Here is a 21,498-nt window from a genome sequence, read left to right as displayed (position 1 = left end):
TCTCTGTCTCCATGATGTCTCCTCTGACTCTCTCTGTCTCCTAGTATTACTGACTGGGCTGTACTGACTGTCTCTGTCTCTCTAGTATTACTGACTGGGCTGTACTGACTGTCTCTGTCTCCATGATGTCTAGTATTACTGACTGGGCTGTACTCTCCATGTTGTCTAGTATTACTGACTCTGACTGTCTCTCTCCTCTAGTATTACTGACTGGGCTGTACTGACTGTCTCTGTCTCCATGATGTCCTCATAACTTTGAGCCTTGGGTTCTTCTTCTTTCTCTCTCTGTCTGATAATTGATGCGTTTGGAGAACTGAGAGATCAGCAGGAGCAGGTGAAGGAGGATATCGTACTCAGAGCTGTGTGTGTGTCTGTGTGTGTGTGTGTGTGTGTGTGTGTGTGTGTGTGTGTGTGTGTGTGTGTCTGTGTGTGTGTGTGTGTGTGTGTGTGTCTGTGTGTGTCATGTGTGTCATTTCAAACTGCCAAAGCACATGATTGTAAAACACAACGCTGAAACAGAGACTAGTTAAACAGGTCGTCATATCCCCACAACGCTGAAACAGAGACTAGTTAAACAGGTCGTCATATCCCCACAACGCTGAAACAGAGACTAGGTAAACAGGTCGTCATATTCACAACGCTGAAACAGAGACTAAACAGGTCGTCATATCCCCACAACGCTGAAACAGAGACTAGTTAAACAGGTTTGTCATATCCCCACAACGCTGAAACAGAGACTAGTTAAACAGGTGTCATATCCCCACAACGCTGAAACAGAGACTAGTTAAACAGACTCGTCATATCCCCACAACGCTCTAGTAGAGACTAGTTAAACAGGTCTTCACAACGCTGAAACAGAGACTAGTTAAACAGGTCGTCATATCCCCACAACGCTGAAACAGAGACTAGTTAAACAGGTGGGTTCCAACGCTGAAACAGAGACTAGTTAAACAGGTCGTCATATACGCTGAAACAGAGACTAGGTAAACAGGTCTTCATATCCCCACAACGCTGAAACAGAGACTAGGAGTCATATCCCCACAACGCTGAAACAGAGACTAGGTAAACAGGTCTCATATTACAACTGAAACAGAGACTAGTATGACAGTGCTCTGTCTCCATGATATCCCCACAGTGCTGAAACAGAGATTAGTGACTGGGTCTTCATATCCCCACAGTGCTGAAACAGAGACTAGTTAAACTGTCTCCATGATGTCCCCACAACTGACTGTCATATCCCCACAACGCTGAAACAGAGACTAGTTAAACAGGTCGTCATATCCCCACAACGCTGAAACAGAGACTAGTTAAACAGGTCGTCATATCCCCACAGTGCTGAAACAGAGACTAGTAGAGACTAGTTAAACAGGTCTTCATATCCCCACAACGCTGAAACAGAGACTAGTTAAACAGGTCGTCATATCCCCACAGTGCTGAAACAGAGACTAGTAGAGACTAGTTAAACAGGTCTTCATATCCCCACAGTGCTGAAACAGAGACTAGTTAAACAGGTCGTCATATCCCCACAGTGCTGAAACAGAGACTAGTAGAGACTAGTTAAACAGGTCTTCATATCCCCACAACGCTGAAACAGAGACTAGTAGAGACTAGTTAAACAGGTCTTCATATCCCCACAACGCTGAAACAGAGACTAGTTAAACAGCTCGTCATATCCCCACAACGCTGAAACAGAGACTAGTAGAGACTAGTTAAACAGGTCTTCATATCCCCACAACGCTGAAACAGAGACTAGTTAAACAGGTCGTCATATCCCCACAACGCTGAAACAGTGACTAGTGAGTGTGTTAAAACAGGTCTTCATATCCCCACAACGCTGAAACAGAGACTAGTAGAGACTAGTTAAACAGGTCGTCATATCCCCACAACGCTGAAACAGAGACTAGTAGAGACTAGTTAAACAGGTCTTCATATCCCCACAACGCTGAAACAGAGACTAGTTAAACAGGTCGTCATATCCCCACAACGCTGAAACAGAGACTAGTAGAGACTAGTTAAACAGGTCGTCATATCCCCACAACGCTGAAACAGAGACTAGTAGAGACTAGTTAAACAGGTCTTCATATCCCCACAACGCTGAAACAGAGACTAGTTAAACAGGTCGTCATATCCCCACAGTGCTGAAACAGAGACTAGTTAAACAGGTCGTCATATCCCACAGTCATATCCCCACAACGCTGAAACAGAGACTAGTTAAACAGGTCTTCATATCCCCACAACGCTGAAACAGAGACTAGTTAAACAGGTCGTCATATCCCCACAACGCTGAAACAGAGACTAGTAGAGACTAGTTAAACAGGTCGTCATATCCCCACAACGCTGAAACAGAGACTAGTTAAACAGGTCGTCATATCCCCACAGTGCTGAAACAGAGACTAGTTAAACAGGTCGTCATATCCCCACAGTGCTGAAACAGAGACTAGTTAAACAGGTCTTCATATCCCCACAACGCTGAAACAGAGACTAGTTAAACAGGTCGTCATATCCCCACAACGCTGAAACAGAGACTAGTTAAACAGGTCGTCATATCCCCACAACGCTGAAACAGAGACTAGTTAAACAGGTCTTCATATCCCCACAACGCTGAAACAGAGACTAGTTAAACAGGTCGTCATATCCCCACAACGCTGAAACAGAGACTAGTAGAGACTAGTTAAACAGGTCGTCATATCCCCACAACGCTGAAACAGAGACTAGTTAAACAGGTCGTCATATCCCCACAGTGCTGAAACAGAGACTAGTTAAACAGGTCGTCATATCCCCACAACGCTGAAACAGAGACTAGTTAAACAGGTCGTCATATCCCCACAGTGATGAGAAAACAGAGACTAGTTAAACAGGTCGTCATATCCCCACAACGCAGACTAGTTAAACAGCTCGTCATATTCCCACAGTGATGAGAAAACAGAGAATGGGAATGTGTCATTGTGAAAACAGTTAGTCATATTCCCACAGTGCTTTAACAGAGACAATCCTAGTTTAACAGTTAGTCATGGCCTCTCAAGTGTCTCAGCGGTCTAAGGCACTGCATCGCTGTGTTGCGGCGTCACTACAGCCTGGGGTTCGATCCCTGACCGTGTCACGACCGGCCGTGACCTGGAGTCCCATAGGGCGGCGCACAATTGGCCCAGCGTCGTCCGGTTTAGGGGAGGGTTTGGCCCAGCGTCTTCCGGGTTAGGGAGGGTTTGGCTCAGCGTCGTCCGGGTTAGGGGAGGTTTGGCCCAGCATCGTCCGGGTCAGGGAGGGTTTGGCCCAGCGTCGTCCGGGTTAGGGAGGGTTTGGCCAACATCGTCCGGGTCAGGGGAGGTTTGGCCCAGCATCTTCCGGTTTAGGGGAGGGTTTGGCCCAGCGTCTTCCGGGTTATGGGAGGGTTTGGCTCAGCGTCGTCCGAGTTAGGGGAGGGTTTGGCCCAGCATCGTCCGGGTCAGGGGAGGGTTTGCCCAGCATCGTCCGGGTCAGGGAGGTTTGGCCCAGCATCGTCCAGGTCAGGGTGGGTTTGGCTCAGCGTCGTCCGGGTTAGGGAGGGTTTGGCCCAGCGTCGTCCGGGTTAGGGAGGGTTTGGCCCAGCGTCGTCCGGGTTAGGGAGGGTTTGGGCTTTACTTGGCTCATCGCGTTCTAGCTACACCTTGTGGCGGACGGGCGCTTGCAAGCTGACCCCGGTCGTCAGTTGAACAGTGTTTCCTCTGACACTTTGTTGCGGCTGGCTTCCGGATTAAGCGGGCAGTGTGTTAAGAAGCAGCGCGGCTTGGCGGGTCATGTTTGGGCAGGACTCATAACTCGACCTTCGACATCTCCCGAGCCTGTTGGAGAGTTACAGCGATGAGACAAGACAGGGAGCCTGGCTGATATGGTGGCTGATCTCTCAGAGGGTCTTCTGAGGACAACAACAACAACAAACAGTGTCTCTGATGAGGATCAACAGCTCGCCCTCGGAAGAACACTGGAGGAACTAAGTTCAGATGTTACTCAACAGCTAAAGGGGAGATAATATTATGGGATGTTCAGGATTACTGTTACAGGACACTAGTATCCTCAAGACACTGTTAGCCCATGGCTAAACAGGAGAGAGAGAGTCAGGACAATGATAGCCTGCAGGACCAATCTGCATGCTGAACAGTGTGTATAAATATGTTTGCATCCCAAATAACACCCTATTCCCTTTATAGTGCACTACTTTCAACTAGAGCCCTATAGGCCATAATCAAAAGTAGTGCACTACATAGGGATTAGGGTGCCGTTTGGGAAAGCATCCATGGACACAAGGGCTGGATGACTCCTAGTCGTAGGGAGGAGAGGTAAAGCAGAAATGATTGATTGTATTGTCAGCTGAAGGGCTCTTGACTGGTTATGTTAAAACTAACTCATCTGACAGGAAAATCATAACTGCTATCTGACACCAGGAGTTCTCTAACCTCTCATTGGGACCCCCCCCCAGACCTTTCACTATTTAGTTGTATCTCTGAATTATCTCACCTGATTGACCTATTGAAAGGGGCTTGATGATTCGTTGACCAGTTGAATCAGGTGAGTTAGCTGTGGAATAGATAAATACATGGAACTGTTGGGAGTCCTGAGGTTTGGAGAACGCCTGGGGACCTGAGGAAAGGTTGGAGAACGTCTGGGGACCTGAGGAAAGGTTGGAGAACGTCTGGGGACCTGAGGAAAGGTTGGAGAACATCTGGGGGTTCTGAGGATAGGTTGGAGAACGTCTGGGGTCCTGAGGAGAGGTTGGAGAACGTCTGGGGTCCTGAGGAGAGGTTGGAGAATGTCTAGGGACCCGAGGAGAGGTTGGAGAACGTCTGGAGGTCCTGAGGAGACATTGGAGAACGTCTAGGGACCAGAGGAGAGGTTTGAGAACGTCTAGGGACCAGAGGAGACGTTGGAGAACATCTGGGGGTCCTGAGGAGAGGTTGGAGAAAGTCTAGGGACCAGGGGAGATGTTGGAGAACCACTGTCTTATACAGTCTGATGCTCTGGATCCCTCATTGTAGATTTTGGTTATAGACTTAAACACTGGTGTTGGAAATTCAAAATGAGATGAATCTGAGCCGTGTTGAGAGACATGTAGAGAGATGAGGTCGGCTGGCAGCATCACATAAAGACTTGTCTTTCTCTTGCAGACCAAATGCTTCATCTGCGGAATAGGAAACGACTACTTTGACACAGTACCTCACGGCTTCGAAACCCACACACTGCAGGAGCACAACTTGGCCAACTATCTGTGAGTAGAGCCATACGTCCACCCTGTCATCTCCAGTCAGTGTCCAGAGTCTGTCAGAGACATACGTCCCCTCTGTCATCTCCAGTCAGTGTCCAGAGTCTGTCAGAGACAAATGTCCCCCCTGTCATCTCCAGTCAGTGTCCAGAGTCTGTCAGAGGGGACAGGGTTATGAGGTTTAGTTTACTACTGTGTCCTCTTCCCCCTCCACCCTCTCTTTAATGTTGTGTTGTTGGTTCTGCAGAACCGCTAGAGTGAAAAGGAGCGGGGAGAGGGGCCAGAACCGCTAGAGTGAAAAGGAGTGGGGAGAGGGGGCAGAACCGCTAGAGTGAAAAGGAGTGGGGAGAGGGGGCAGAACCGCTAGAGTGAAAAGGAGTGGGGAGAGGGGGCAGAACCGCTAGAGTGAAAAGGAGTGGGGAGAGTGGCAGAATCGCTAGAGTGAAAAGGAGTGGGGAGAGGGGGTAGAACCGCTAGAGGGAAAAGGAGTGGGGAGAGTGGACAGAACCGCTAGAGTGAAAAGGAGTGGGGAGAGGGGGAAGAACCGCTAGAGTGAAAAGGAGTGGGGAGAGGGGGCAGAACCGCTAGAGTGAAAAGGAGTGGGGAGAGGGGGCAGAACCGCTAGAGTGAAAAGGAGTGGGGAGAGTGGCAGAATCGCTAGAGTGAAAAGGAGTGGGGAGAGGGGGCAGAACCGCTAGAGTGAAAAGGAGTGGGGAGAGGGGGTAGAACCGCTAGAGGGAAAAGGAGTGGGGAGAGTGGACAGAACCGCTAGAGTGAAAAGGAGTGGGGATAGGGGGCAGAACCGATAGAGTGAAAAGGAGAGGGGGCAGAACCGCTAGAGTGAAAAGGAGTGGGGAGAGGGGGCAGAACCCCTAGAGTGAAAAGGAGTGGGGAGAGGGGACAGAACCGCTAGAGTGAAAAGGAGTGGGGAGAGGGGGCAGAACCGCTAGAGTGAAAAGGAGTGGGGAGAGGGGACAGAACCGCTAGAGTGAAAAGGAGTGGGGGCAGAACCGCTAGAGGGAAAAGGAGTGGGGAGAGGGGACATCCCTGTTTTGTTTTTTGATGTTAACTCTACATGTCTTCCTGTTGGGTTTGTGATGGGGTATGAAACTATCTGACTGAAGTGATGTTAACTCTACATGTCTTCCTGTTGGGTTTGTGATGGGGTATGAAACTATCTGACTGAAGTGATGTTAACTCTACATGTCTTCCTGTTGGGTTTGTGATGGGGTATGAAACTATCTCTAAATGTCTTCCTGTTGGGTTTGTGATGGGGTATGAAACTATCTCTAAATGTCTTCCTGTTGGGTTTGTGATGGGGTATGAAACTAAATGTCTTCCTGTTGAGTTTGTGATGGGGTATGAAACTATCTGACTGAAGTGATGTTAACTCTACATGTCTTCCTGTTGGGTTTGTGATGGGGTATGAAACTATCTGACTGAAGTGATGTTAACTCTAAATGTCTTCCTGTTGGGTTTGTGATCGGGTATGAAACTATCTGACTGAAGTGATGTTAACTCTACATGTCTTCCTGTTGGGTTTGTGATGGGGTATGAAACTATCTGACTGAAGTGATGTTAACTCTACATGTCTTCCTGTTGGGTTTGTGATGGGGTATGAAACTATCTGACTGAAGTGATGTTAACTCTACATGTCTTTCTGTTGGGTTTGTGATGGGGTATGAAACTATCTGACTGAAGTGATGTTAACTCTACATGTCTTCCTGTTGGGTTTGTGATGGGGTATGAAACTATCTGACTGAAGTGATGTTAACTCTACATGTCTTCCTGTTGGGTTTGTGATGGGGTATGAAACTATCTGACTGAAGTGATGTTAACTCTACATGTCTTCCTGTTGGGTTTGTGATGGGGGTATGAAACTATCTGACTGAAGTGATGTTAACTCTACATGTCTTCCTGTTGGGTTTGTGATGGGGTATGAAACTATCTGACTGAAGTGATGTTAACTCTACATGTCTTCCTGTTGGGTTTGTGATGGGGTATGAAACTATCTGACTGAAGTGATGTTAACTCTACATGTCTTCCTGTTGGGTTTGTGATGGGGTATGAAACTATCTGACTGAAGTGATGTTAACTCTACATGTCTTCCTGTTGGGTTTGTGATGGGGTATGAAACTATCTGACTGAAGTGATGTTAACTCTACATGTCTTCCTGTTGGGTTTGTGATGGGGTATGAAACTATCTGACTGAAGTGATGTTAACTCTACATGTCTTCCTGTTGGGTTTGTGATGGGGTATGAAACTATCTGACTGAAGTGATGTTAACTCTACATGTCTTCCTGTTGGGTTTGTGATGGGGTATGAAACTATCTGACTGTCTGAAGTGATGTTAACTCTACATGTCTTCCTGTTGGGTTTGTGATGGGGTATGAAACTATCTGACTGAAGTGATGTTAACTCTACATGTCTTCCTGTTGGGTTTGTGATGGGGTATGAAACTATCTGACTGTCTGAAGTGATGTTAACTCTACATGTCTTCCTGTTGGGTTTGTGATGGGGTATGAAACTATCTGACTGAAGTGATGTTAACTCTACATGTCTTCCTGTTGGGTTTGTGATGGGGGTATGAAACTATCTGACTGAAGTGATGTTAACTCTACATGTCTTCCTGTTGGGTTTGTGATGGGGTATGAAACTATCTGACTGAAGTGATGTTAACTCTACATGTCTTCCTGTTGGGTTTGTGATGGGGTATGAAACTATCTGACTGAAGTGATGTTAACTCTACATGTCTTCCTGTTGGGTTTGTGATGGGGTATGAAACTAACTCTAAATGTCTTCCTGTTGGGTTTGTGATGGGGTATGAAACTAACTCTACATGTCTTCCTGTTGGGTTTGTGATGGGGTATGAAACTAACTGCCTGAAGTGATGTTAACTCTAAATGTCTTCCTGTTGGGTTTGTGATGGGGTATGAAACTATCTGACTGAAGTGATGTTAACTCTACATGTCTTCCTGTTGGGTTTGTGATGGGGTATGAAACTATCTGACTGAAGTGATGTTAACTCTACATGTCTTCCTGTTGGGTTTGTGATGGGGTATGAAACTATCAGTCTGAAGTGATGTTAACTCTAAATGTCTTCCTGTTGGGTTTGTGATGGGGTATGAAACTATCTGACTGAAGTGATGTTAACTCTACATGTCTTCCTGTTGGGTTTGTGATGGGGTATGAAACTAACTCTAAATGTCTTCCTGTTGGGTTTGTGATGGGGTATGAAACTAACTCTACATGTCTTCCTGTTGGGTTTGTGATGGGGTATGAAACTATCTGACTGAAGTGATGTTAACTCTAAATGTCTTCCTGTTGGGTTTGTGATGGGGTATGAAACTATCTGACTGAAGTGATGTTAACTCTAAATGTCTTCCTGTTGGGTTTGTGATGGGGTATGAAACTATCTGACTGAAGTGATGTTAACTCTACATGTCTTCCTGTTGGGTTTGTGATGGGGTATGAAACTATCAGTCTGACTGAAGTGATGTTAACTCTAAATGTCTTCCTGTTGGGTTTGTGATGGGGTATGAAACTATCTGACTGAAGTGATGTTAACTCTACATGTCTTCCTGTTGGGTTTGTGATGGGGTATGAAACTAACTCTAAATGTCTTCCTGTTGGGTTTGTGATGGGGTATGAAACTAACTCTACATGTCTTCCTGTTGGGTTTGTGATGGGGTATGAAACTATCTGACTGAAGTGATGTTAACTCTACATGTCTTCCTGTTGGGTTTGTGATGGGGTATGAAACTATCTGACTGAAGTGATGTTAACTCTACATGTCTTCCTGTTGGGTTTGTGATGGGGTATGAAACTATCTGACTGAAGTGATGTTAACTCTACATGTCTTCCTGTTGGGTTTGTGATGGGGTATGAAACTATCTGACTGAAGTGATGTTAACTCTACATGTCTTCCTGTTGGGTTTGTGATGGGGTATGAAACTAACTCTAAATGTCTTCCTGTTGGGTTTGTGATGGGGTATGAAACTAACTCTACATGTCTTCCTGTTGGGTTTGTGATGGGGTATGAAACTATCTGACTGAAGTGATGTTAACTCTACATGTCTTCCTGTTGGGTTTGTGATGGGGTATGAAAAACTAAATGTCTTCCTGTTGGGTGATTGTGAAACTAAATGTCTTCCTGTTGGGTTTGTGATGGGGTATGAAACTATCTGACTGAAGTGATGTTAACTCTAAATGTCTTCCTGTTGGGTTTGTGATCGGGTATGAAACTATCTGACTGAAGTGATGTTAACTCTACATGTCTTCCTGTTGGGTTTGTGATGGGGTATGAAACTATCTGACTGAAGTGATGTTAACTCTACATGTCTTCCTGTTGGGTTTGTGATCGGGTATGAAACTAAATGTCTTCCTGTTGGGTTTGTGATGGGGTATGAAACTATCTGACTGAAGTGATGTTAACTCTACATGTCTTCCTGTTGGGTTTGTGATGGGGTATGAAACTAACTCTAAATGTCTTCCTGTTGGGTTTGTGATGGGGTATGAAACTATCTGACTGAAGTGATGTTAACTCTACATGTCTTCCTGTTGGGTTTGTGATGGGGTATGAAACTATCTGACTGATGTGATGTTAACTCTACATGTCTTCCTGTTGGGTTTGTGATGGGGTATGAAACTATCTGACTGAAGTGATGTTAACTCTAAATGTCTTCCTGTTGGGTTTGTGATAGGGTATGAAACTATCTGACTGAAGTGATGTTAACTCTACATGTCTTCCTGTTGGGTTTGTGATGGGGTATGAAACTATCTGACTGAAGTGATGTTAACTCTACATGTCTTCCTGTTGGGTTTGTGATGGGGTATGAAACTATCTGACTGTCTGAAGTGATGTTAACTCTACATGTCTTCCTGTTGGGTTTGTGATGGGGTATGAAACTATCTGACTGAAGTGATGTTAACTCTACATGTCTTCCTGTTGGTTTTGTGATGGGGTATGAAACTAACTCTAAATGTCTTCCTGTTGGGTTTGTGATGGGGTATGAAACTATCTGCCTGAAGTGATGTTAACTCTACATGTCTTCCTGTTGGGTTTGTGATAGGGTATGAAACTATCTGACTGAAGTGATGTTAACTCTACATGTCTTCCTGTTGGGTTTGTGATAGGGTATGAAACTATCTGACTGAAGTGATGTTAACTCTACATGTCTTCCTGTTGGGTTTGTGATGGGGTATGAAACTATCTGACTGAAGTGATGTTAACTCTAAATGTCTTCCTGTTGGGTTTGTGATGGGGTATGAAACGATCAGTCTGACTGAAGTGATGTTAACTCTACATGTCTTCCTGTTTTTCGTCCCGTTTTGCCCTCCAGCTTCTTTGTGATGTATCTCATTAACAAAGATGAAACAGAGCACACAGGCCAGGTAAGAGTCTCAGGTTTACACCTCAAATGGCCCCCTATTCCCTATGTAGTGCACTCCTTTTGACCAGGGTTCATAGAGTCCATAGGGTCTATATATAAGGTCCACAGGGTCCATAGGGTCCATAGGGTCCATAGGGTCTATAGGGTCCACAGGGTCCATAGGGTTCATAGGGCCCATAGGGTCCATAGGGTCCATAGGGTCCATAGGGCCCATAGGGTCTATAGGGCCCATAGGGTTCATAGGGTCCATAGGGCCCATAGGGTCTATAGGGTCCATAGGGTCTATAGGGTTCATAGGGTCTATAGGGTCCATAGGGTCTATAGGGTCCATAGAGTCCATAGGGTCTATAGGGTTCATAGGGTCCATAGGGTCTATAGGGTCCATAGGGTTCATAGAGTCCATAGGGTTCATAGGGTCCATAGGGCCCTAGTCAAATGTAGTGCACTATAAAGGGAATAGGGTGTGATTTTAGGACACAAAATAAACGTTTCCCTCCCATCACTACTCACACAACAATGGTATTCCTCCCCAGGGGGTTAGCTCTGCTCTGCATCTCAGAGGAGAAAACACCTGTATCGTTTCATCACCAGCATTATGCCCCGTCACTCTCTGAACACACACTTAGATTTGTAGAAAATAGAATAATTTGACGTCAGGGAAATGACTACAACACATACGAACCAGAAAGAGAACCATTTAACCTCCAGGGAAATGACTACAAACCAGAAAGAGAACCATTTAACCTCCAGGGAAATGACTACAAACCAGAAAGAGAACCATTTAACCCCAGGGAAATGACTACAAACCAGAAAGAGAACCATTTAACCTCAGGGAAATGACTACAACACATACGAACCAGAAAGAGAACCATTTAACCCCAGGGAAATGACTACAAACCAGAAAGAGAACCATTTAACCCCAGGGAAATGACTACAAACCAGAAAGAGAACCATTTAACCTCCAGGGAAATGACTACGAACCAAAAAGAGAACCATTTAACCCCAGGGAAATGACTACAAACCAGAAAGAGAACCATTTAACCCCAGGGAAATGACTACGAACCAGAAAGAGAACCATTTAACCTCCAGGGAAATGACTACAAACCAGAAAGAGAACCATTTAACCCCAGGGAAATGACTACAAACCAGAAAGAGAACCATTTAACCTCCAGGGAAATGACTACAACACATACAAACCAGAAAGAGAACCATTTAACCCCAGGGAAATGACTACGAACCAGAAAGAGAACCATTTAACCCCAGGGAAATGACTACAACACATACAAACCAGAAAGAGAACCATTTAACCTCCAGGGAAATGACTACGAACCAGAAAGAGAACCATTTAACCCCAGGGAAATGACTACGAACCAGAAAGAGAACCATTTAACCTCCAGGGAAATGACTACAAACCAGAAAGAGAACCATTTAACCTCAGGGAAATGACTACAAACCAGAAAGAGAACCATTTAACCCCAGGGAAATGACTACGAACCAGAAAGAGAACCATTTAACCCCAGGGAAATGACTACAAACCAAAAAGAGAACCATTTAACCCCAGGGAAATGACTACAAACCAGAAAGAGAACCATTTAACCCCAGGGAAATGACTACAAACCAGAAAGAGAACCATTTAACCTCCAGGGAAATGACTACAAACCAGAAAGAGAACCATTTAACCCCAGGGAAATGACTACAAACCAGAAAGAGAACCATTTAACCCCAGGGAAATGACTACAAACCAGAAAGAGAACCATTTAACCCCAGGGAAATGACTACAAACCAGAAAGAGAACCATTTAACCCCAGGGAAATGACTACAAACCAGAAAGAGAACCATTTAACCCCAGGGAAATGACTACAAACCAGAAAGAGAACCATTTAACCCCAGGGAAATGACTACAAACCAGAAAGAGAACCATTTAACCCCAGGGAAATGACTACGAACCAGAAAGAGAACCATTTAACCCCAGGGAAATGACTACAACACATACGAACCAGAAAGAGAACCATTTAACCTCCAGGGAAATGACTACAAACCAGAAAGAGAACCATTTAACCCCAGGGAAATGACTACAACACATACGAACCAGAAAGAGAACCATTTAACCCCCAGGGAAATGACTACAAACCAGAAAGAGAACCATTTAACCTCCAGGGAAATGACTACAACACATACGAACCAGAAAGAGAACCATTTAACCCCAGGGAAATGACTACAAACCAGAAAGAGAACCATTTAACCCCAGGGAAATGACTACAAACCAGAAAGAGAACCATTTAACCCCAGGGAAATGACTACAAACCAGAAAGAGAACCATTTAACCTCCAGGGAAATGACTACAAACCAGAAAGAGAACCATTTAACCCCAGGGAAATGACTACAACACATACAAACCAGAAAGAGAACCATTTAACCCCAGGGAAATGACTACAAACCAGAAAGAGAACCATTTAACCCCAGGGAAATGACTACAAACCAGAAAGAGAACCATTTAACCCCAGGGAAATGACTACAAACCAGAAAGAGAACCATTTAACCCCAGGGAAATGACTACAAACCAGAAAGATAACCATTTAACCCCAGGGAAATGACTACAAACCAGAAAGATAACCATTTAACCCCCAGGGAAATGACTACAAACCAGAAAGAGAACCATTTAACCCCAGGGAAATGACTACAAACCAGAAAGAGAACCATTTAACCCCCAGGGAAATGACTACAAACCAGAAAGAGAACCATTTAACCCCCAGGGAAATGACTACAAACCAGAAAGATAACCATTTAACCCCCAGGGAAATGACTACAAACCAGAAAGAGAACCATTTAACCCCAGGGAAATGACTACAAACCAGAAAGAGAACCATTTAACCCCAGGGAAATGACTACAAACCAGAAAGAGAACCATTTAACCCCAGGGAAATGACTACAAACCAGAAAGAGAACCATTTAACCCCAGGGAAATGACTACAAACCAGAAAGAGAACCATTTAACCCCAGGGAAATGACTACAAACCAGAAAGAGAACCATTTAACCCCAGGGAAATGACTACAAACCAGAAAGAGAACCATTTAACCCCAGGGAAATGACTACAAACCAGAAAGAGAACCATTTAACCCCAGGGAAATGACTACAAACCAGAAAGAGAACCATTTAACCCCCAGGGAAATGACTACAAACCAGAAAGAGAACCATTTAACCCCAGGGAAATGACTACAACACATACGAAGACTCCAAAAGACTAATCTCCAGATCCCGTAGGCCTCATTTGTGCAGGTTATCATGTTCATTGCGCCTTAGTGAAGTTACCGAATGTTAGTAGAGAGACCATTGACTTGTGACTGTAGAGGTAATGTAGAGGTAATGCAGCAGTAATGTAGAGGTAATGTAGCGATAATGTAGATGTAATGTAGAGGGAATGTATCGGTAATGTAGAGGCAATGTAGAGGGAATGTAGAGGTAATGTAGAGGCAGTGTAGAGGTAATGTAGAGGGTAATGTAGATGACAATGTAGCGGTAATGTAGAGGTAGTGTAGAGGCAATGTAGAGGTCATGTAAAGGTACATTGTCCTGGATGGTGGACATCTAATCACTACTTGTTATATATTAAATCAACTGTCTGATACCCTTCCCTCCTTTCCTCCTCCCTCCCCTTCCTCCTTTCCTCCCCTCCCTCCCTCCCCCCCCCCTTCCTCCCTTTCCTCCCCCCTTCCCTCCCTTTCCTCCCTCCCCCCCCTTCCCTCCCTTTCCTCCCTCCCTCCCTCCCTTTCCTCCCCTCCCCCCTTCCCTCCCTTTCCTCCCCTCCCCCCTTTCCTCCCCTCCCTCCCTCCCTCCCCACCCTTTCCTCCCCTCCCTCCCTCCCTCCCTTTCCTCCCCTCCCTTTCCTCCCCTCCCCTCCCCCTTCCCTCCCTTTCCTCTCCTCCCTCCCCCTCTCTACCCCCTCCCCCTCCCCTCCCCAGGAGTCGTATGTGTGGAAGATGTACCAGGAACGGTGTTGGGAATTCTTCCCTGCCGGAGACTGTTTCCGCAAACAATACGAAGACCAGCTCAACTGATTCATGAATCAACTGATCAATTCAACTGACTACTGATCAGCTGATCTATTGATCCAGATGCAGAGACTCGTCCTTTCTTACTGATCAATGTGAAAGGGGCTGTTTCGTCACCTTCCTTCGTCAGCTAGCCCCCCCCCCCCCGTGCTGTTTGGAAAGCTTTCCAGACACTGTACATAATAATATAATGACTAGTCAACTGTATAATGTCCTTCCTGGGTGCGTTTGGAACACAGGGCTGTGTTTTGACTTTGAGGACTTAATGCTTCATCTATACATTTGCTTTTAATAATTCCACATTGATGACAAGCGAACTAAATGATTGGAGGGGAGATGGGGGGGACACTGAAGAAAAAGAGGAGAAAAAAAGGACTCAAACCAAACTGCTTTGTGGGACGTGCTTCTCCAGAGAACACATGAATGAATAAAGGCATGAATAAAGGCTGTTGCTCGTCCTCTACGCCTCAGGAATGACAGGATGTACAGTACTGTACAGGAGATGAAGGGCCAGCGGATGGAGAGGGTGGACAGTACTGTACGGTACATACAGGAGGCCCAGCGGATGGAGAGGGTGGACCGAGGCGGGACATGATGAGGGAACAGTGCCTTACCAAGCCGGGTCTGAGCAGAGCTATGCAAGATGGAGGAAAGAGGAAGGAATCAGCAACACGTCAGCACATCATGTGGAGACTGATACACGGGGGCTGATGTTTCTGACATTAACGATGGGAGGCTGTGTGTGTGTGTGTGTGTGGAGACTGATACACGGGGGCTGATGTTTCTGACGTAACGATGGGAGGCTGTGTGTGTGTGTGTGTGTGTGTGTGTGTGTGTGTGTGTGTGTGTGTGTGGAGACTGATACACGGGGGCTGATGTTTCTGACGTAACGATGGGAGGCTGTGTGTGTGTGTGTGTGTGTGTGTGTGTGTGTGTGTGTGTGTGTGTGTGTGTGTGTGTGTGTGTGTGTGTGTGTGTGTGGAGACTGATACACGGGGGCTGATGTTTCTGACGTAACGATGGGAGGCTGTGTGTGTGTGTGTGTGTGTGTGTGTGTGTGTGTGTGTGTGAGTGGTGTGTCTCGGAGACAGCGTGGACGGAGTGTGTGTGTGTGTGTGTGTGTGTGTGTGTGTGTGTGTGTGTGAGTGGTGTGTCTCGGAGACAGCGTGGACGGAGTGTGTGTGTGTTGGAGATAAGACAAGGAGGAAGGATGATAGAGAGTGAAGGAGGGAGGGAGGGGGAGAGAGAAAGAGAGAGAGAAGGAGGAAGGATGATAGAGAGTGAAGGAGGGAGGGAGGGAGGGGGGAGAGAGAAAGAGAGAGAGAAGGAGGGAGGGGGGGAGGGAGGGAGAAAGAGAAAGTGGAGGAGGGAGGGAGGGAGGGAGGGAGGGTGAAGGAGGGAGAGAGAGAGAGGGTGAAGGAGGGAGAGAGAGAGAAGGATGAGAGGGTGAAGGAGGGAGAGAGAGAGGAGGATGAGAGGGTGAAGGAGGGAGAGAGAGAGAAGGATGAGAGGGTGAAGGAGGGAGAGAGAGAGAAGGATGAGAGGGTGAAGGAGGGAGAGAGAGAGAAGGATGAGAGGGTGAAGGAGGGAGAGAGAGAGAAGGATGAGAGGGTGAAGGAGGGAGAGAGAGAGAAGGATGAGAGGGTGAAGGAGGGAGAGAGAGAGAAGGATGAGAGGGTGAAGGAGGGAGAGAGAGAGAAGGATGAGAGGGTGAAGGAGGGAGAGAGAGAGAAGGATGAGAGGGTGAAGGAGGGAGAGAGAGAAGGATGAGAGGGTGAAGGAGGGAGAGAGAGAGAAGGATGAGAGGGTGAAGGAGGGAGAGAGAGAGAAGGATGAGAGGGTGAAGGAGGGAGAGAGAGAGAAGGATGAGAGGGTGAAGGAGGGAGAGAGAGAGAAGGATGAGAGGGTGAAGGAGGGAGAGAGAGAGAAGGATGAGAGGGTGAAGGAGGGAGAGAGAGAGAAGGATGAGAGGGTGAAGGAGGGAGAGAGAGAGAAGGATGAGAGGGTGAAGGAGGGAGAGAGAGAGAAGGATGAGAGGGTGAAGGAGGGAGAGAGAGAGAAGGATGAGAGGGTGAAGGAGGGAGAGAGAGAGAAGGATGAGGGATGAAGGAGGGAGAGAGAGAGAAGGATGAGAGGGTGAAGGAGGGAGAGAGAGAGAAGGATGAGAGGGTGAAGGAGGGAGAGAGAGAGGAGGATGAGAGGGTGAAGGAGGGAGAGAGAGAGAAGGATGAGAGGGTGAAGGAGGGAGAGAGAGAGAAGGATGAGAGGGTGAAGGAGGGAGAGAGAGAGAAGGATGAGAGGGTGAAGGAGGGAGAGAGAGAGGAGGATGAGAGGGTGAAGGAGGGAGAGAGAGAGAAGGATGAGAGGGTGAAGGAGGGAGAGAGAGAGAAGGATGAGAGGGTGAAGGAGGGAGAGAGAGAGGAGGATGAGAGGGTGAAGGAGGGAGAGAGAGAGAAGGATGAGAGGGTGAAGGAGGGGAGAGAGAGAAGGATGAGAGGGTGAAGGAGGGAGAGAGAGAGAAGGATGAGAGGGTGAAGGAGGGAGAGAGAGAGAAGGATGAGAGGGTGAAGGAGGGAGAGAGAGAGAAGGATGAGAGGGTGAAGGAGGGAGAGAGAGAGAAGGATGAGAGGGTGAAGGAGGGAGAGAGAGAGAAGGATGAGAGGGTGAAGGAGGGAGAGAGAGAGAAGGATGAGAGGGTGAAGGAGGGAGAGAGAGAGAAGGATGAGAGGGTGAAGGAGGGAGAGAGAGAGAAGGATGAGAGGGTGAAGGAGGGAGAGAGAGTTCTACCAAACATCTCAGAAAAATTCAATATGTTTCATTGCATGTTTATTATGCAAGTTTAATGAAAAGTTTAAGAAATAAAGACGACGTAAGATTGATCTTTGTCACAAAACCAAAATGTTTTGTCTAGGTTTAAGATGATTTCATATATTTATGTGTTGTGGGCTTTGGTGTAAATTACAGACCATCGGCCCAGAATACTCTATAGTATTTATGTGTTGTGGGCTACAGAGTAAATTACAGACCATCGGCCCAGAATACTCTATAGTATTTATGTGTTGTGGGCTACAGAGTAAATTACAGACCATCGGCCCAGAATACTCTATAGTATTTATGTGTTGTGGGCTACAGAGTAAATTACAGACCATCGGCCCAGAATACTCTATAGTATTTATGTGTTGTGGGCTTTGGTGTAAATTACAGACCATCAGCCCAGAATACTCTATAGTATTTATGTGTTGTGGGCTACAGAGTAAATTACAGACCATCAGCCCAGAATACTCTATAGTATTTATGTGTTGTGGGCTTCAGAGTAAATTACAGACCATCAGCCCAGAATACTCTATAGTATTTATGTGTTGTGGGCTACAGAGTAAATTACAGACCATCGGCCCAGAATACTCTATAGTATTTATGTGTTGTGGGCTACAGAGTAAATTACAGACCATCAGCCCAGAATACTCTATAGTATTTATGTGTTGTGGGCTACAGAGTAAATTACAGACCATCGGCCCAGAATACTCTATAGTATTTATGTGTTGTGGGCTACAGAGTAAAATACAGACCATCAGCCCAGAATACTCTATAGTATTTATGTGTTGTGGGCTTTGGTGTAAATTACAGACCATCGGCCCAGAATACTCTATAGTATTTATGTGTTGTGGGCTACAGAGTAAATTACAGACCATCAGCCCAGAATACTCTATAGTATTTATGTGTTGTGGGCTACAGAGTAAATTACAGACCATCGGCCCAGAATACTCTATAGTATTTATGTGTTGTGGGCTACAGAGTAAATTACAGACCATCGGCCCAGAATACTCTATAGTATTTATGTGTTGTGGGCTACAGAGTAAATTACAGACCATCGGCCCAGAATACTCTATAGTATTTATGTGTTGTGGGCTTTGGTGTAAATTACAGACCATCAGCCCAGAATACTCTATAGTATTTATGTGTTGTGGGCTACAGAGTAAATTACAGACCATCTGCCCAGAATACTCTATAGTATTTATGTGTTGTGGGCTACAGAGTAAATTACAGACCATCAGCCCAGAATACTCTATAGTATTTATGTGTTGTGGGCTTTGGTGTAAATTACAGACCATCGGCCCAGAATACTCTATAGTATTTATGTGTTGTGGGCTACAGAGTAAATTACAGACCATCAGCCCAGAATACTCTATAGTATTTATGTGTTGTGGGCTACAGAGTAAAATACAGACCATCGGCCCAGAATACTCTATAGTATTTATGTGTTGTGGGCTTTGGTGTAAATTACAGACCATCAGCCCAGAATACTCTATAGTATTTATGTGTTGTGGGCTTTGGTGTAAATTACAGACCATCAGCCCAGAATACTCTATAGTATTTATGTGTTGTGGGCTACAGAGTAAATTACAGACCATCGGCCCAGAATACTCTATAGTATTTATGTGTTGTGGGCTACAGAGTAAATTACAGACCATCGGCCCAGAATACTCTATAGTATTTATGTGTTGTGGGCTTTGGTGTAAATTACAGACCATCGGCCCAGAATACTCTATAGTATTTATGTGTTGTGGGCTACAGAGTAAATTACAGACCATCAGCCCAGAATACTCTATAGTATTTATGTGTTGTGGGCTACAGAGTAAATTACAGACCATCGGCCCAGAATACTCTATAGTATTTATGTGTTGTGGGCTACAGAGTAAATTACAGACCATCGGCCCAGAATACTCTATAGTATTTATGTGTTGTGGGCTACAGAGTAAATTACAGACCATCGGCCCAGAATACTCTATAGTATTTATGTGTTGTGGGCTTTGGTGTAAATTACAGACCATCAGCCCAGAATACTCTATAGTATTTATGTGTTGTGGGCTACAGAGTAAATTACAGACCATCTGCCCAGAATACTCTATAGTATTTATGTGTTGTGGGCTACAGAGTAAATTACAGACCATCAGCCCAGAATACTCTATAGTATTTATGTGTTGTGGGCTTTGGTGTAAATTACAGACCATCGCCCAGAATACTCTATAGTATTTATGTGTTGTGGGCTACAGAGTAAATTACAGACCATCAGCCCAGAATACTCTATAGTATTTATGTGTTGTGGGCTACAGAGTAAAATACAGACCATCGGCCCAGAATACTCTATAGTATTTATGTGTTGTGGGCTTTGGTGTAAATTACAGACCATCAGCCCAGAATACTCTATAGTATTTATGTGTTGTGGGCTTTGGTGTAAATTACAGACCATCAGCCCAGAATACTCTATAGTATTTATGTGTTGTGGGCTACAGAGTAAATTACAGACCATCGGCCCAGAATACTCTATAGTATTTATGTGTTGTGGGCTACAGAGTAAATTACAGACCATCGGCCCAGAATACTCTATAGTATTTATGTGTTGTGGGCTACAGAGTAAATTACAGACCATCGGCCCAGAATACTCTATAGTATTTATGTGTTGTGGGCTACAGAGTAAATTACAGACCATCGGCCCAGAATACTCTATAGTATTTATGTGTTGTGGGCTTTGGTGTAAATTACAGACCATCAGCCCAGAATACTCTATAGTATTTATGTGTTGTGGGCTTCAGAGTAAATTACAGACCATCAGCCCAGAATACTCTATAGTATTTATGTGTTGTGGGCTACAGAGTAAATTACAGACCATCAGCCCAGAATACTCTGTAGTATTTATGTGTTGTGGGCTACAGAGTAAATTACAGACCATCGGCCCAGAATACTCTATAGTATTTATGTGTTGTGGGCTTTGGTGTAAATTACAGACCATCAGCCCAGAATACTCTATAGTATTTATGTGTTGTGGGCTTTGGTGTAAATTACAGACCATCAGCCCAGAATACTCTATAGTATTTATGTGTTGTGGGCTTTGGTGTAAATTACAGACCATCAGCCCAGAATACTCTATAGTATTTATGTGTTGTGGGCTACAGAGTAAATTACAGACCATCGGCCCAGAATACTCTATAGTATTTATGTGTTGTGGGCTACAGAGTAAATTACAGACCATCAGCCCAGAATACTCTATAGTATTTATGTGTTGTGGGCTTTGGTGTAAATTACAGACCATCGGCCCAGAATACTCTATAGTATTTATGTGTTGTGGGCTTAAGAGTAAATTACAGACCATCGGCCCAGAATACTCTGTAGTATTTATGTGTTGTGGGCTTCAGAGTAAATTACAGACCATCAGCCCAGAATACTCTATAGTATTTATGTGTTGTGGGCTACAGAGTAAATTACAGACCATCGGTCCAGAATACTCTATAGTATTTATGTGTTGTGGGCTTCAGAGTAAATTACAGACCATCGGCCCAGAATACTCTATAGTATTTATGTGTTGTGGGCTACAGAGTAAATTACAGACCATCGGCCCAGAATACTCTATAGTATTTATGTGTTGTGGGCTTCAGAGTAAATTACAGACCATCGGCCCAGAATACTCTATAGTATTTATGTGTTGTGGGCTTCAGAGTAAATTACAGACCATCGGCCCAGAATACTCTATAGTATTTATGTATTGTGGGCTACAGAGTAAATTACAGACCATCGGCCCAGAATACTCTATAGTATTTATGTGTTGTGGGCTTTGGTGTAAATTACAGACCATCAGCCCAGAATACTCTATAGTATTTATGTGTTGTGGGCTACAGAGTAAATTACAGACCATCAGCCCAGAATACTCTATAGTATTTATGTGTTGTGGGCTTCAGAGTAAATTACAGACCATCGGCCCAGAATACTCTATAGTATTTATGTATTGTGGGCTTCAGAGTAAATTACAGACCATCTGCCCAGAATAC

At 45.2% G+C, this 21,498-nt stretch overlaps 1 long non-coding RNA gene across 1 annotated transcript; it reads left to right on the top strand.

The window, feature by feature from the left end:
* The first annotated feature begins 4,412 nt into the window (after positions 1 to 4,412).
* Positions 4,413 to 15,955, top strand: LOC135571023 (uncharacterized). Its single transcript, XR_010463622.1, has 3 exons — positions 4,413 to 5,239; positions 10,577 to 10,628; positions 14,588 to 15,955. It is a non-coding gene; the product is annotated as an uncharacterized LOC135571023 (long non-coding RNA).
* The last annotated feature ends 5,543 nt before the right edge of the window (positions 15,956 to 21,498 follow it).

Source organism: Oncorhynchus nerka, unplaced genomic scaffold (assembly GCF_034236695.1).
Source record: "Oncorhynchus nerka isolate Pitt River unplaced genomic scaffold, Oner_Uvic_2.0 unplaced_scaffold_839, whole genome shotgun sequence".
Taxonomy (NCBI): Eukaryota; Metazoa; Chordata; class Actinopteri; order Salmoniformes; family Salmonidae; genus Oncorhynchus; species Oncorhynchus nerka.
Note: the sequence above shows the minus strand (reverse complement) of the source record. Positions and strands in the feature narration are given on the sequence as shown.